General features: G+C 46.5%; 1 long non-coding RNA gene across 7 annotated transcripts in view; it reads right to left on the reverse strand.

Moving 5' to 3' along the window:
• The window catches only part of LOC102449734 (uncharacterized), a 95,824-nt gene that overhangs the window by 55,079 nt on the left and 25,539 nt on the right, over positions 1-15,206 (reverse strand). For 2 of the 7 annotated variants that reach the window (XR_012903504.1, XR_012903503.1), the window contains exon 2: positions 14,601-14,656. The exons of 2 other annotated variants lie outside the window; for them this stretch is intronic. This is a non-coding gene — a long non-coding RNA (uncharacterized LOC102449734). Of the gene's footprint in view, positions 1-152; positions 244-1,695; positions 2,285-14,600; positions 14,657-15,206 lie in introns of those variants that run through there. 3 more of the 7 variants (XR_012903502.1, XR_012903500.1, XR_012903505.1) reach the window with 3 other exon arrangements.

The following is a 15,206-nucleotide window of genomic DNA, read 5'->3' on the forward strand; positions in this document are numbered from 1 at the left end:
TGAGAGATGTGCTGATGGTTTGGAAATTTTGGGTGAGTAGTATATGCAGTTAATATTTGCAGTTCTCTTGGGGGGGGGGGCGTAGGGTGAGGGTTGGGAATATTGCCCTCAGTTTGGGTTCACAGTTCAGCCTATGCCTTGGTAGTACTTACATTATTTCAGTTGTTGCTGAGCCCAGCAGCCATCTCCACTCATATTGTGAACACCAGCTTTGCTCTCTGGATCTCCAGGCAAATAGTATTGCTGTCATTTAATGGAGATGATTCAGATATAGAGAGCTGCTATCTATATTAGCGAGACCAGTGAGCAGGTCTCAGTTACAGAAAGGTCAAGGCCAGCTGCAGGGCAAGAGCGGAAGGAGGTGAGAATCTGCTCAGAATTAATGAAGCAGAGAGGAAAAAAATCATTTCTATGTTACCTTCTCCTACTACTTTTTCATAGGTGCTGAAACTAAGGGTATTGGGGGAGATGGGCTGCCGCACCCTCTGGTTTGAAGTTATTTCCAACATATTCAGCATTTATAATTTGGTTCAATGGCTCTCAGCATCTCCACTATACAAATTGTTCCCTCACCCCTGGCTCTCTCCATTCCTCTTTCTTAGCAACATGCGGAGAGCAGCCAGTAGCTCTGAGATACAGTTGTAGGCAGCACCTGACAGAATTAATTTTAAACCAGACCTAATTCTACTTCACAGACCTTTAGTCCTCTGATTCCATAACATCAAGGCAGCATTTGTATACACAGATATTTGAGATACAATTTTACAATAGGCTGAAACTCTCACATATTACTGCCATGGGTCTGCTAGGCTATCTGGGCCCTGTGCTAAACAACAATGTTGCTTTACAAAGCAGATCTTCTGGGTCACTTTTTTGTAAGCCAGAAGTGCAAATAATGAGAAGTTAGACTGAGGCACAGAACTCTGAATGGCTATGTCCAGTTGGCTTGAACTGCAGGCAAAGTGAGTGTAGACTTCTAACACAGATATGCTTTGCATAAACAACCAAGAGGTGTACCTGAGGTGAGAGTTTGAAAATACACATATTGTCATGATGACTGATCAGATGCCAGCTCATGCCAAAGCCCCAGCATACAAACCAGTCTAGCTTACCAGTGATTTAACATAACGAAAATAAATATTTGCTGTTAAGTTGATAAGAATATGTTTAGAATGTATGTGGATGAGCAGTGGGGTGCAATCACTCCCTACCAGGCGGGCAGGGGGGTTAACCGAACCCCTTCGTCCTATAATCGGGTCCCCAACCGGGATTCCCAGTCCGGTGTCCCGTAGGTTGGGTGCGATCACACCCTCCCTGCAGGGCAGGAGAGGGGGGGTTCAGTGGACCCAGCGTCTATACGCTGACTCGGCAGGGAGGGGGGCTTATGCCCTGAGTTTGGCCCCTCAGCAGGGCGATGACCCAGCCGGCCTTTACGTCCGGCCACCACAATCGCACGTTGGTGCGCATTTGGATTCAGGAGGGGTTGGGCAGTAAAGGGGATTGGGAGGGGGACCCGGGCCTGCATTCTCTCCAGGTCCCAGCCCGGGGCCCTAAGTGCAGGGGCTCGCCATCTCCCCTGCACAGCAGACGGGGGGGGGGGGGGGGGAGGTTCCTCCCTTAACACGTCTGCCCACAGGCGCCACAAGGCCCCCTCCCCGGGCTGCTTCCTCCCTTCCTCTGGCCCTCGGAGCCCACCTGCCAGCCCCCAGCGCCTACTGGAAGTCTGCTGTCCGAGTTCGGGGTTGCTCCGCAGATGTCCCGTCGGCCCAGCCGTTCCCTCGGGTCTTGTCCCGGCCAGGTCGCTCTCTCCGCGGACAGCGGGGTTTGTCCTGCTCGTCCTCCGACCCTGGGCTGGCCATCTGCCAGCTGTGGGGGCTGTACCAGGAGCCCCTGGGATGGGCCGCCTGCAGGTCTAGGGCACGCACCCGGTCCGTCCTGGGCCCCGGTCCTCTTCTACTTCCCTGGGAGGAGGTTGCCCCCTTCCTCTCTGCCGGTGGGCCTTTTTGAAATGGCCCACCAGTCCTGACGTGATCTGGAGGTCCCGCCCCTCTAGTGACGTGGCAGCTTCTCCAGCCACGTCCATGCTGTCGCTCCTTGCAACAGCCCCTCCCTGTACCATTCTGTGGGAGGGGCCTGCGGCCTCCCGACAGCGCAGGCGTGGCGGCAGGTTCCGACCTCGCCGCCATTCTCCAGCAGTCGTGTGGCGCGGTGGTGTTCTGCCCGTGGCCCCACTCGTCTCCCGGCGGCCCTGGCTGTCCGGCGTGTGGGCCGTTGGCAGCCCGTTATACACACACACACACACACACACACACACCCTTATGGAGGGGTCACCTCCCTCCCCGTCCTGCTCGAAGACTCTGGAAAAGAAGTCAGTGTTTTGTCCCCGCACGATACACCACCTCGAACTGGTATGGCTGTAGCAACATATACCATCGCATAATGCGGGGGTTGGAATTTTTCATCGAATTCAGCCAGACTAATGGTGCATGATCTGTGATTAATTTGAATTTATTACCCCATAAATAATACCTCAATAACTCCACAGCCCATTTTACGGCCAGGGCCTCTTTCTCAATTGTCGCATAGTTCTTTTCCCAGGGCAGGAAAAGAACTATGCTTACGGCTTACGGCTGAGGTATAAAACTGAGTGCTCCTCACCGAGGTGTTCCTGGGCCAAGACGGCTCCTAGTCCGCACTCGGAGGCATCTGTATATAAAAAGGAAAGGTCTTTCAAAATCCGGTTGCATTAAAACCGGAGTTTGGGTTAGTCTGAGCTTTAGCTCCCGAAAGGCCAGGTCCGCTTGGACCATCCATTGGACCTTGGTGGGGTTTGTATTCTTAGTTAACTCTGTTAAGGGGCGGCTATCGTCGCAAAGTCTGGAACAAACCTATGGTAATACCCCGCTAGCCCCAAAAATTGCCGTACCTGCTTTTTGGTCGCGGGAGCTGGGTAATTTCATAGGGCCTCGACTTTGTCCAACAGAGGCTTCAGCCGGCCTCCCCCCACCATGTAGCCTAGGTAGGACACCTCTCTCTGGGCAAAGTGACACTTCTTGGGGTTGGCCGTGAGACCTGCCTCCTGTAGGGCCCGCATTACCACCTTTAGATGTTCCAAGTGCTCCTGCTAGGTTATGCTATAGATCCTGATGTCATCAATGTAGGCAGCGGTGTACCCCCGATGAGTCCCTAACACCCTATCCATAACCTGCTGGAAGGTCCCAATCCCGGGGGTCCTCCTGTACCACTCGTCTTAACATATCCTTCAAAGTGCGATTAAACCTCTCCACCAGCCCATCCAACTGGGGGTGGTACACCGATGTTCGGAGGGTTTTTATTCGCAACAATATGCATAGTTCTTTCATCAACCAAGAGGTAAGATTGGTGCCTTGATCGGTTAAAATGACTTTTGGAAACCCCACCCGCATGAACATTTCAAGCAGTTCGGACACCAGGGTAGGGGCTTTGGTGTTTCGCAGCAGTACCATTTCTGGGTACCTTGTGGCATAGTCAATGACTACCAGGATGAAACGGTGGCCCGCCCAGGATGGCTCCAGGGGCCCCACTATGTCTAGAGCTATCCTTTCAAAGGGGACACCTACCACAGGGAAGGGGACCTGTGGCACCCCGACTGAGGAGACCTTTTGACAGTCCGGGCAGGAGGCGCAGAAATCCCGCACTGCCCGATTATCCCCGGGCCAATAGAAGCGCTGTAGGACTCGGGCCAATGTTTTCTCCCGTCCCAAGTGCCTCGACCAGAGGTTCGTGTGGGCTAAGTCTAGGACCTCTCTGCGGCGGCTTTGGGGTACCACCAGTTGCCTCCTTTCTCCTTCCCCTTCCCGGGCCCCCACCCGAGAGGTAGGGAGCCAGCAAGGTGGCCCAGTGGCTCTCGGGCCAGCATGCGGCAGTGGCCACTCTCTCGAATGTGGTCAGATAGGCCTCCGGATCGTTGCCTGGCCCCATCTTAGTCAACCTCAGTGGGAGGGAGCCGAGGCCTCTCTCACCCTCCTCTCCCTTCAGGATCGGGGCCGCCCCGCCGCTCCCGGGGTGCGGTAACTGCAGCCTCTTCTCATGCTGCGCCACCAGTTCTTGGATCAGCTGACGCTGCTGGTCCTGAAATTGGGTAGCAAGTTGCTGCAGCATTTGAGCTTGCTGCTGTTGTTGTCGTCGTTGGGTTTCTCCTACCCAGTCCAATAATTGCTTGGGATCCATCGTTTCTGCATCTGGGGTACTTTCCCTACGTAGAGACCGTCCTTATATTCCGGTTCTGTCTTAGGGAAATGCCACCCACATTCTCCACCATATGTGGACAAGCGGTGGGGTGCGATCACCCCCTACCGGGTGGACAGGGGGGCTCAGCAAACCCCTTCGTCCTATAATCGGGTCCCCGACTGGGATTCCCGGTCCAGCGTCCTGTAGGTTGGGTGCGATCACACCCTCCCTGCAGGGCAGGAGAGGGGGGTTCAGCGGACCCAGCGTCTATACCCTGGCTCGGCGGGGGGGGGCTTGCGCCCCAAGTTTGGCCCCTCAGTGGGGCGATGACCCGGCTGGCCTTTACATCCGGCCACCACAATCGCACGTTGGCGCGCATTCGGATTCTGGAGGGGGTTGGGCGGTAAAGGGGATTGGTAGGGGGACCCGGCAATTCTCCGGCAGCCCTGCGGTGGGGGGGTGTTCTGCCTGCGGCCCCGCTCATCTCCCGGCGGCCCTGGCCATCCAGCGTGCAGGCCGTTGGTGGCCTGTCACAATGCACTATAGTGCGTGTAGGATGCTGCATGTGTTGTTCTCACTCAACAATACCCATGTTAAAAGTGATAGCAAGCATTTGCATTGTAAACCTCTGTGAGTATGTATCTTATTATACTGGGGAAAAACCTTGTGTGATACAAATCACAGCCTCTAACACGATGTTGTTAAATCCTGTTCATGAAACACAAATGAACCATTGTGCAAGATCAAGGCTCAAAAAAACTTTAAATACATTCCTCTTCCTCCATGACAAAGGGACCTGCCTAAAAACTGCTGCCATCAGCTCGATTTCTTGTGAAAGAAGATATAAAAATGCCTCTCAAGGGAAAGATGATCTTCTCTTTGCTGCTTAAAGAGCTGCTGGCCAGAGGCTTTAAAGTGAAGCAACAGATTCCTTGGAACTATCCCTGGGTTTGCCCTGACAGTCATGTGGAATTTACTGATCACTACAACTTTCAAGGTGTAGATTGCAAGTTATTTGCATGTTATACTTCCTGCTTTAGTCTGTAAATAACCAGAGCTTAATTTGTACCAAGGCTTGGCAGGGTTGAGCCCCGGCACCTGTAGGCTTGCCACATCAATTATTAAAGTAAAAATAGTGTTTGAGCCCCAGCACTTTCTTGAGCCACACCACATTTTTCATTACAGATTAGGCACTGTAAATAACTCTTATTTCATTTTCCTAGTTAATACAACTTTTGATAGTTTATTATAGAATTAGCTACAGACATTGTCTTTGGTGAGATCTAATACACAGATCTAATGGAAGCAACTGGTCTCTTGGGAGTGGAAGCAACCTGAATATTCTGTGAGTGTTGGTGTAAGTGACCATTTATCATTGAGTTCAGTTTGCCTGGCTGATAAGATAGACTGCAGAGCCTAAGGGGACAGTCTGTGACTTTATGATAAGCTGTTACAGTGATCCAAGTGTTCATATTGGTTACTGGATTGGTGAAATCTAATATAGAAAACACCACCAGTTTGGGTGTCTGCCCAGGCTTTGACAGTCTGCCCCGAGGTAGGCACTCACAGTTGTGAGCAACTGCAGGCAGCATGATAAATCTGTTGTAGAATCTTGCCTTTATTTTCACTCACCTGACAAAAATGAGAACTAGCCAGCCATAAGCAGTTGAGATTGGCTTTTGGCTAATATTTTTCAGTGACATGTTTTGATGGAGAGAGAGAGCTGTACATTTCAAGTTTTATAAAACCAAGAATTTATAGAATGCAAGTCCAATAGGAAGTAGCACTAGCAATTTTTTAAATTACAGTGAGAATATGAATTTATACATATATAATTTTATTTAAAAACTTTCTGCTGTTTAAAATCCTCATAATACTCCATGTATGTAAGTGAAACTGGCTGCACTACCACTCTATTTTCAGTGCTCAATGCTCCAAAATGATTTAAATGCTAAAACTGAACGAGAACATTAAATTAAATTATTTTCATTGACAGGCTTACCTAAGGTATGAATAAGTGTTATGATTTTTACAATGGAGTCTTTTTTAAATAAAAATTAATTTTTAAAGGCAACAATTGTTTATAAATACATATCTGTTAAACTACTAGATCCCCCACATTGCTGTGTGAGAGTAAGAGAGGGAGAAAAATATTACATAGAGCAAGATGTTTGGTTATACCAGTGTGCTACATAGAAATGGGATGTATACTCACTCCGCATAATGCGTGCTTTTATACCAGCCTTGGAATGGACAGTAATTCACAGAAACATATTCACTTGAAACAGATCCCTGTATTGCCAGGGTTAATGCATGGCAAGGTGCACCTACATTTTGAAGAACTGAGGGTATTCTCTATTTATCTCGATTGCCCATTTCCCTCTTTAAGCTAAGGCTACACTGCCGTTTTTTTCTCCCAGAAGAAGATATGCAAATTGTGCTCGCATTTGCATATTTTCTTCCAATTCTTTTTGTGGAAGAGGTTTTGCTGCTATTTGCCCCGTGTAGCCAGGGCCAAATGTCAGAAAAAAAATCTTCTTTTGCCAGACCCCTTATTCCTCGTAAATCGAGGTTTACAGGGTCTTGCGAAAGAGGTTTTTTCCCCACCATTTGGCCCCCATCTACACGGAGCCAAATAGCAGCAAAACCTCTTCCACAAAAAGAATCGGAAGAAAATATGCAAATGTGAGTGCGATTTGCATATCTTCTTCTGAAAAAAATTGCAGTTTGGCCGTAGTCTTAGATGAGACCTCCAAGGGTCCCCCTTTCCTATGTTATTGAAGTTGCCCTCATTGCTATCTTGTTCTTTATCATTATATTAGGTTGTGTCTCCTCACTGTGAAAAAGCACTGCTCTTGCTCCTCAAGAATCCTTAAGAATAATAAGTGCACGTTTTTTATTATGAATTTCATCTTTAGAAGCTGCTCGTCCACTCTGGCTCCAGGAGTGCAATTTCAGATGGGGGAGGGGGTAGCCACTTTAATCCTGATTCCAGGGGATATTTAGGCACTTGAAAACTCTAGTTAACTGGCAAATAATTTAACAGTTAACTGACAGGATCCCTATATCTGGGTTCTATGTAAGAACATCAGAATGGCCATGCTGGGTCAGACCAAAGGTCCATCTAGCCCAATACCCTGTCTTCTGACAGTAACAAATGCCAGGTGCTTTAGAGGGAATGAACACAACAGGCAATCATTGAGTGATTCATCCCCTCACTCATTCCCAGCTTCTGGAAAAAGAGGTGAGGATCATACAGAACATGGTACTGGATCTCTGCCCACACTGGAGAATAGCAATTGAGGGATCTATTCTCCATGAACTTGTCTAGTGCTCTTTTGAACCCAGTTATAGTTTGGCCTTCACAACGTCCTCTGGGAAAGTTCCACAGGTAGACTATGAAGAAATACTTTCTTTTGTTTGTTTTAAATCTGCTGCCTATTAATTTCACTGAGTGACTCCTAGGTCTTGTATTATTTGAAAGAGTAAATAACACTTCCTTATTCAATTTTTCCACATCATTCATGATTTTATAGACATCCGTCATACCTTCCCCTTAATTATCTCTTTTCCGAACTAAAGAGTACCAGGAAAAAAACAATAAATGGTCTGGTAACACTTTATAGACTAACAAAACATGTAGATGATAGCATGAGCTTTCGTGGGCACAGCCCACTTCTTCAGATAACCGGAGTTATGAGTTTGGGATATGAACACTCAAAATAAAGAGGAGAGGGGAAGGGGAGGAGTGGGAAGAATAAGGGAAGGGGGTGGTAGACAGAGCATCAGTAAGTATCTGGAGAATGGGTACTTAAACCTAAGCAGATAAAAATCAAATTCAATAGATAGATTCCCATGTCAGGAAGGATATTACTCAGAGAGCTGTTAGCACCTTCAATGGTTGTTAAATTGGTAATGTCCTAACCAACCTTCATCATGATTGAGTCCATTAGCATGTGAATTGAATTTGCGGATGAACTGCAATTCCAAGGCTTTCCTGTGGATCTGGCTTATAGAGCTGATTTATGACAAGACAGCTACTTGGAGATCTGTCATAGTATGATTTGGAAGGTTAAAATGTTCACCATTAGGTTTCTGTAAGTTTCCTTTACGTATATCTGATTTGTGTCCATTGATTCTTTCCTGCAGAGACTGTCCAGTTTGTCCAATATATATAGCAGTGGGGCACTGCTGGCATTTGATGGCATAGATCAAATTACTGGATGTGCAGTCAAATGACCTTTTGATTTTGTGGCTTATGTTGTTTGCTCCAGTGATGAATTCACCAGTATAGATATGTGGGCAGAGTTGGCATCTCTTTTGGTTGCATGGCTGTGTTCCTGGAGGCTTATGATGTGGTTGTGTGGTATGGTTACCAGAAAGAATACGTTTCAGGTTAGGGGGTTGTCTGTAAGCAAGAATAGGTTTTTCCTCCCAAGGCCTCTGAGAGTGAGGGATCATTTTTCAAGATGGGTTGTAGGTTGTGTATAATGCGTTGGAGGGGTCTGAGTTGTGGATTGTAGGTAACAAGAGGAGTTCTGTTATTTTCTCTTTTGGGTCTGTCTTGAAGTAGTTAACGTCTGGGTACTGTTTTGTCTCTCTCAATTAGTTTTTTCCACTTCTCCAGATGGCTATTTCAGTTTTATGAATGCTCTGTAAAGATCCTGTTGGTGATTGTCTCTGTCTGTGGGGTTGGAGCAAATCCAGTTGTATCGTAGGGCTTGGCTGTACACAATCAACTGAAAAATGTGTCTGGGATGGAAGCTGGAAGCATGAAGGTAAGTGTAGCGGTCGGTGGTTTTCCAATATAGGGTGATAGAAATTTGTCCATTATTTAACTGTACTGTAGTGTCCAGGAAGTGGATTTCTCATGTGGACTGGTCCAGGCTGAGGTTGATAGTAGGGTGGAAGTTGTTGAAATCCTTGCGGAATTCCTCAAGAGTCTCTTTTCCGTGGGTCCATATGATGAAGATGTCATCGATGTAGCATAAGTAAAGTAGGAGTGTTAGGGGGCGAGAGCTGAAGAAACGTTGTTCAAGGTCAGCCATAAAGATGTTGGCATATTATGGTGCCATGCAGGTGCCCATGGCTGTGCCACTGACTTGTAGATAGAAATTGTCTCTGAATTGGTAGTTGTGGGTGAGGACAAAGTCGCAAAGCTCTGTAATCAGGTGTGCAGTGTTGTTATCAGGGATGGTGTTCTTGATGGCCTTTAATCCGTCTCCGTGTGGAATATTGATGTAAAGGGCTTCTACATCCATGGTGGTTAGGATGGTATTTTCAGGAAGATTACTGATGTTTTGGAGTTTCCTCAGGAAGTCAGTGGTATCGCGGAGGTAGCTAGGAGTGCAGGTAGCATAGAGTCTGAGGAGGGAGTCGAAATAGCCAAATTATCCTGTGGTGTGTGTGCCGATGCTGGAGATGATTGGCCATCCAGGATTACCAGGTTTGTGTATTTTGGGTAGTAGATAGAAAGTTCTTGGTCAGGAATTTGGGGGGGTGTTAGTGTAAATTTGTTCCTGGGCAGCATCAGGGAGTGTCATTAGCAGTTTTTTCATTTTTTTGGTATTCCTTAGTAGGGTCACAGGAGAGAGGCCTGTAGAATATGGTATTGATGAGTTGTCTGTCTGGCTCCTGTTCATAATCTGTCCTGTTCATGATGACTACAGCGCCTCCTTTTTCGGCCTCTTTGATTATGATGTTAGGATTGGTTTTGAGGCTGTGAATAGTACCAGTCTTTTTCAGTCTCTCCTCATATGCAATGTATTCGGTACCCCTAATAATTTTTGTTGCCCTACTCTATACCTTTTCTCCTGCCTGCCTGTTATGTTTCTTGTGCCCTCCTTTCTCCAGCACAGCACTCCACCATCTCTGTACATCTAGAGCAGAGAGAATACATATGCACCAGCAGCAGACACAATTTTCTACACTCTAGGTCCTAGTGGCACCCCTCCACGGTCTGGCACCTGAGGCGGCCACCTCTGTTTGTCTCATGGTAAGGCCAGCCCTGTGCTGAATGATATAATCATGAAAGAAATCTGTGTGCTATTTCTTTCAGCTGGTTTCAAAAACTAAGTGGACTTATATCTTCAGAACTGTCAACATCAGAGACTAAGGACTCAATTCTCTGCTTCAGCCAAGCTATGCTGGGCAGTTGGCACTATAACAGAAGGGACAGAAATATATGGCTTTATGTATTCCCCTAGTCTGGCATTGTCTGGGAGACTGACCAGCTGCTGTCATAAGTTGGAGTTGCCTGCAAGATGCTCTAACTTATTCTGCATTTAGAAGGTTTGCAGAAGTCAGGAATAACTGGTCATAATACCTCTGGCACATTCCCTATATGGTTGGCTCTATCCCACTCGAAAAGAGCCTGTGGTAGGGGTATGATACCCTATAGGCAAACTCATTACCATTATTGCCCTACTATAACAGTTTCAGTGGCCTACAATAGGAATTAAAACAAGTGATAAAATACCTTTTCACATCCCTGGCTTGGGTTTCTAGGGGTGTATCTAGACTACAGAATTTTTTCAAAAAAAGTGCCCTTTTTCGAAAAAACTTCCCCTGCGTCTAGACTGCTGCCGCGTTTTTTTCGAAAGTAAATCAAAAGAACAGCAGTTTTTTCTATTGTGGAAAACCTTGTTTTACGAGGAAGAATGCCTTTTTTCGAAAGTGCTCTTCTGAAAAAAGGTGCTATGTAATGAAAGCTGTGCTTTTTTGAAAGAGAGCATCCAGACTGCCTGGGTGCTCTCTTTTGAAAAAGTGGCTTGCTTTTTCGAAAGTACTGGTTGTAGTCTAGATGCTCTTTTTCAAAAGAGGCATTTTCGAAAGTATCTTTTGAAAAAGCTTCTTTTGAAAGAGGCTTGCAGTCTAGACATAGTTTATATTTGGTGATTAAACAGATGTGCTCAAGAGAACATTTGTTGCAGTAATGTATCATCTTCCTGTCTGTTCCCAGTAGAAATACTACAGTAAAACCTGTTATCCAGCACGCTCGGGGATTAGGGCATTCCGGTTATCTAAAAATTTAAGTTATCTGAGGGTCCCAGCTTCCAGGCCCGGCTTGGGGCAGGGTGTCAGGCCAGGAGGGCGGGTACAGAAGGGTCTTGGGGCAGGGTGTCAGAGCACACTGGGAATACGTAGTCTTGGAAGGGGGAGGGGAATAAGGGGTCTGGGCATGAGGGGGGATGCTTACCTGGCTTGGCACCCTGCTGCAGCAGGGAAAGCCTCCAGGCAGCATGTTCTTGTTCCTCGGGAGTGGGGGGGGGGGGAAGAGCTTAGTTCCCCCCGCCCTATGCAGCAGGGAACCCAGTGCAGCTGCAGCACCAGGTCAGGCTTCCCACTGGCAGGGCATGGGGCAGGAGGGTGTAGAAACCCCGACCTTCCCTGCCAGGCCAAACTCTGTCACTTCCCCAGCAGGCTGAGGAAGGGTATGGGGGAGAGAGAGCAGCAGCACATGGGGAGGCAGTGAGCTCGAGCATGCCCCGGGAGGGGGGGGGGGAGCAGAGCCTGAGAGTGCCCCAAGGGGGCGGGGCAGCGGCTACTTGGCACCTCAGAGCCAGCTCCCCCTCTCCCTCCCAGCAGCACCAGCCACTGTAAAAGCTGCCACCAGCACACGTGGAGGGGGAGGAGGCAGCTGCGTTGTACCGGAGGCCCAATGGGACAGGGGCAGTCCTACGGGGGTGGGAAGGTGGCCATGCCGTGTGCAGTGGTGGGGAAGCCACAGTGGGTGGTGGAGTGGCCAGAACCACATGCCACCAGAAGCCCGCCTTCGCTGGCAAAATTCCAATGGGAGCTGCCTACCGGCTCTGCAGGGGACGGGGGACGGGGTAGAATTTTTTCACGGAACCCTTGAACCATTTGGAAAACACTTACCTAGGAAATGTGCTGGTTTTTTAAAGTTTTCTGGATAGTTAAGAGCCAGATAGTGCACGTTTTACTGTACATACACCAGCCTTGAACTCAGTTGAGTTATTCCCAGGATGTATTTGCACAGAAACAACCTTAACTCTACCCTGTGTTCCTTATATGTGGATTTCTCACTTTAACAAGTTTTTGTAAACCTAATTCCAAATTTCTTGAGTTTGTGATTCCTGGGTTTGGGATAATTGTAATATTCCTTTAATGTCTGTTACCTTTAAGCAACTGATATGTACTCTCAACCTTAGCTCTATGTTCTTTTATTTTTTGTTTGGGATGTAATATCTAACATGTAGATAGGACTATATCTCAATTAGTTTTACAAACAAGAATCACTTCCTCCCAAGCATGCAGACCCCATGCTCACGACATGAGAAACAAAATCTTGTAGCACAAAAGTAGCCTATTTCCATAAAGTGAGAAAGGAATGCTTTGATCAGGCAACGGGAAAGGGACCTCATCTAGCTGCCTCCATAGTGGAATGCATGAGCTTCTGGAGCCACATCCACATTTTAAAAATTGACAGGTGAAGAAAACCCAACCAACCTGGTTTCCTTCCTCCATATGTCCTGTGCTGCTGTTATTCTTGCAGTAATTGGGAGGACTTAACCCATCTTTCTGAATTCTAGCAACAAACCTTGGGTGCACAATCCTTTACATGGGACGACGACATTAGGTAGTGAATAACACTGTGGACTTAAGTACTATCCTTTCTTCAACTTAGCCTGATCAAGGGGTTCCTTTGTCACTTTCTGGAAACTCACTGTTTTACCCTACATCATTTTGGTTCTCACCTTTATACAGCCCTCAGCTCTTCTACTGGCAGATCATTTCTACTTGTCCACAATTTCTGGAGCAGGTGCAAAAGAGTTACAGATGCCACTCTCTGATGGAACCTTACACACTCCATCACACATACTTTCCGTCAGGTATTGGGGCCAAAGCTGTGTCAGTTTCTGTCTGTTATTTTTATGCTACTGTTTCACTTTTAGAATGAAGGATGTTTGCAAGAATAAGACTGTCTGGGATCAGCCAGTCTTCTTCCAAGAATCAGTCTAAGAAAAGGCATTCTGGGACTTGTGGGTCCCAGAAAGGATCACACGGCCAAATTGAAGTGGGTCTGTTGGCAAAGGGGCAGACAGGTTACTGTCATCTGACCAGTGACAGCATCAAAAAACTCCATTGCTCCACATGGAGCAGTAGAATCAAGGGAACAGGATGAGATGTTTAATACAAGTAGCAATGCAGTGAAGATCAAACAATGTGATGTTCAGCCAGCTGGCATGGCCTACTGTGTACTTGGCTTGCTAGCTGATTCCAAAGACTATGTTGTACTGTATCTCCACTGCTATTGTTACCTGAGTTAGTTGAAGTCACACTAGCTCCAGCTGGCTAGTTTGTGTATAGCTTTTGCTGTGTAGACATACCCATAGAGAGCTAAAAGATGAGATGGGAAAAGATCCTCTGAGGACCTCCAGTGAGACTACAAAAAGATGCTGTGGGAGGAGGAGTGTTATATACTGGCAAGAAGATAAACAAAAGCTTATATAAGAAGGGCCCTTCAGAATTAAAGACAGGCAGTTTACCTGGTCAAGGGCAGATGGACTATCAGGGCCCCAGGGCTTTCATGTATTAGCTAATTAATCTTCCCTGCTCCCCTACTGATAGGAAAATAAAGATTCAGAAATAATAAAAAGATCAAAGTCCCAGCATAAATGGCCCAAAACTACAATCACCAGTCTCAAGTTCAGACCAATAGACAATGCTTCCTTGCTGGTATTAACTCTTTAGTTACAAGTTCAAAATATGTTGGGCAATATTCCATTTAAAATGAATTTATTGCTGATGAAAGTATATAGCTTCACAGCCCAGGTGACTATAGTTCTTTATGAACAGCGTAATAGGAGCACGTCTACACTGCAGGGCAAAAGTCGAATAAGATACATAACGTCAGCTGTGTCCATTACATAGTTGAAGTCAAAATAGCTTAATTCAGCTTTTGGCACTGTCTACACAGCAGGAAGTTGAAGGAAGAGTGTTTTCTCCCTTCGACTTCCCTTGCTCCTTGTGAAATGAGGGTTACAGAAGTTGGAGTAAGAAGTCTTCCATCTCAACACTATTTTGAAATAATGGCTTACTGTGTAGAGGCACGCTTTGTTATTCCGAAATAATGTCTGTTACTCTGCAATAATGCTGCTATGTAGACGTACCCTAGACTCAATGCAAGTTTCCCCTACTCTAGTTCTTGTCACTGTACCTTTCCATTAGTCTGCAGAGGCCACCTAGTGGAGAAAGATGGGAATGTGGACTCTGGGGTCCATTAAGTCCCTGGGCTCTGTAGGGAGTATCAGCAATAGAGCTAATTAATGCCAACTGTGATATCAGATTTCACTAGAAACTGTCCAGAACACAACAATATGAAGATTTCATGAAAATTTCTCATCCTACCCTTGGTCTTCTGTACCTACCTGATATTAGCTTGCCCTTTCCAGCTTTCTCAAAGGAAGTGCTCAGACTGTTTTTACTGTGGAAGGATAACCAGACAGTTTTTGTGAAATCTCAGACAATTAAGAAAATAAATTCAAGCAAAGCATATGCATCTGTGCTCTTGGCATAAAAAGCTGAAAATACAAAAACTTCATGAAATGCACAAAGCATTATCCTCTGACAATGGCGGTGGTAAATTTAGTGCTCAGGGGAAAAAATAAAGATCCTAAACCTACCAACTGCTGGGATGAGAGGGAGAACTGTGAGGTGAATAGGAGGACAATGAAATTGTGACATTTTAATGCTGGTTTAGAAGTTACAATGTCTCAACTGTAGACAGAAAGATAATGAATGGAAGACTATGTGAATAACTTTTCTGTTAGTTACAGGAGCGTCTGGTGACATTTGTCTCCTAGCCTTTCACTTCTGGAGCCTTGGTGTAAAAATTCTGAAAAGAGTTTGGTGGCCTCTAAGCTTTGTCTCTATGAAAAAGGTATCCACATTCAGTGTTCTGCACTTACTTAGGCCTGGTCTATATTAGACCAGGCAGGTCAGCTTATAGTACGCCATCCAGCTACACAAAACAC

This window comes from Pelodiscus sinensis, chromosome 4, assembly GCF_049634645.1.
Source record: "Pelodiscus sinensis isolate JC-2024 chromosome 4, ASM4963464v1, whole genome shotgun sequence".
NCBI classification, from domain to species: domain Eukaryota; kingdom Metazoa; phylum Chordata; order Testudines; family Trionychidae; genus Pelodiscus; species Pelodiscus sinensis.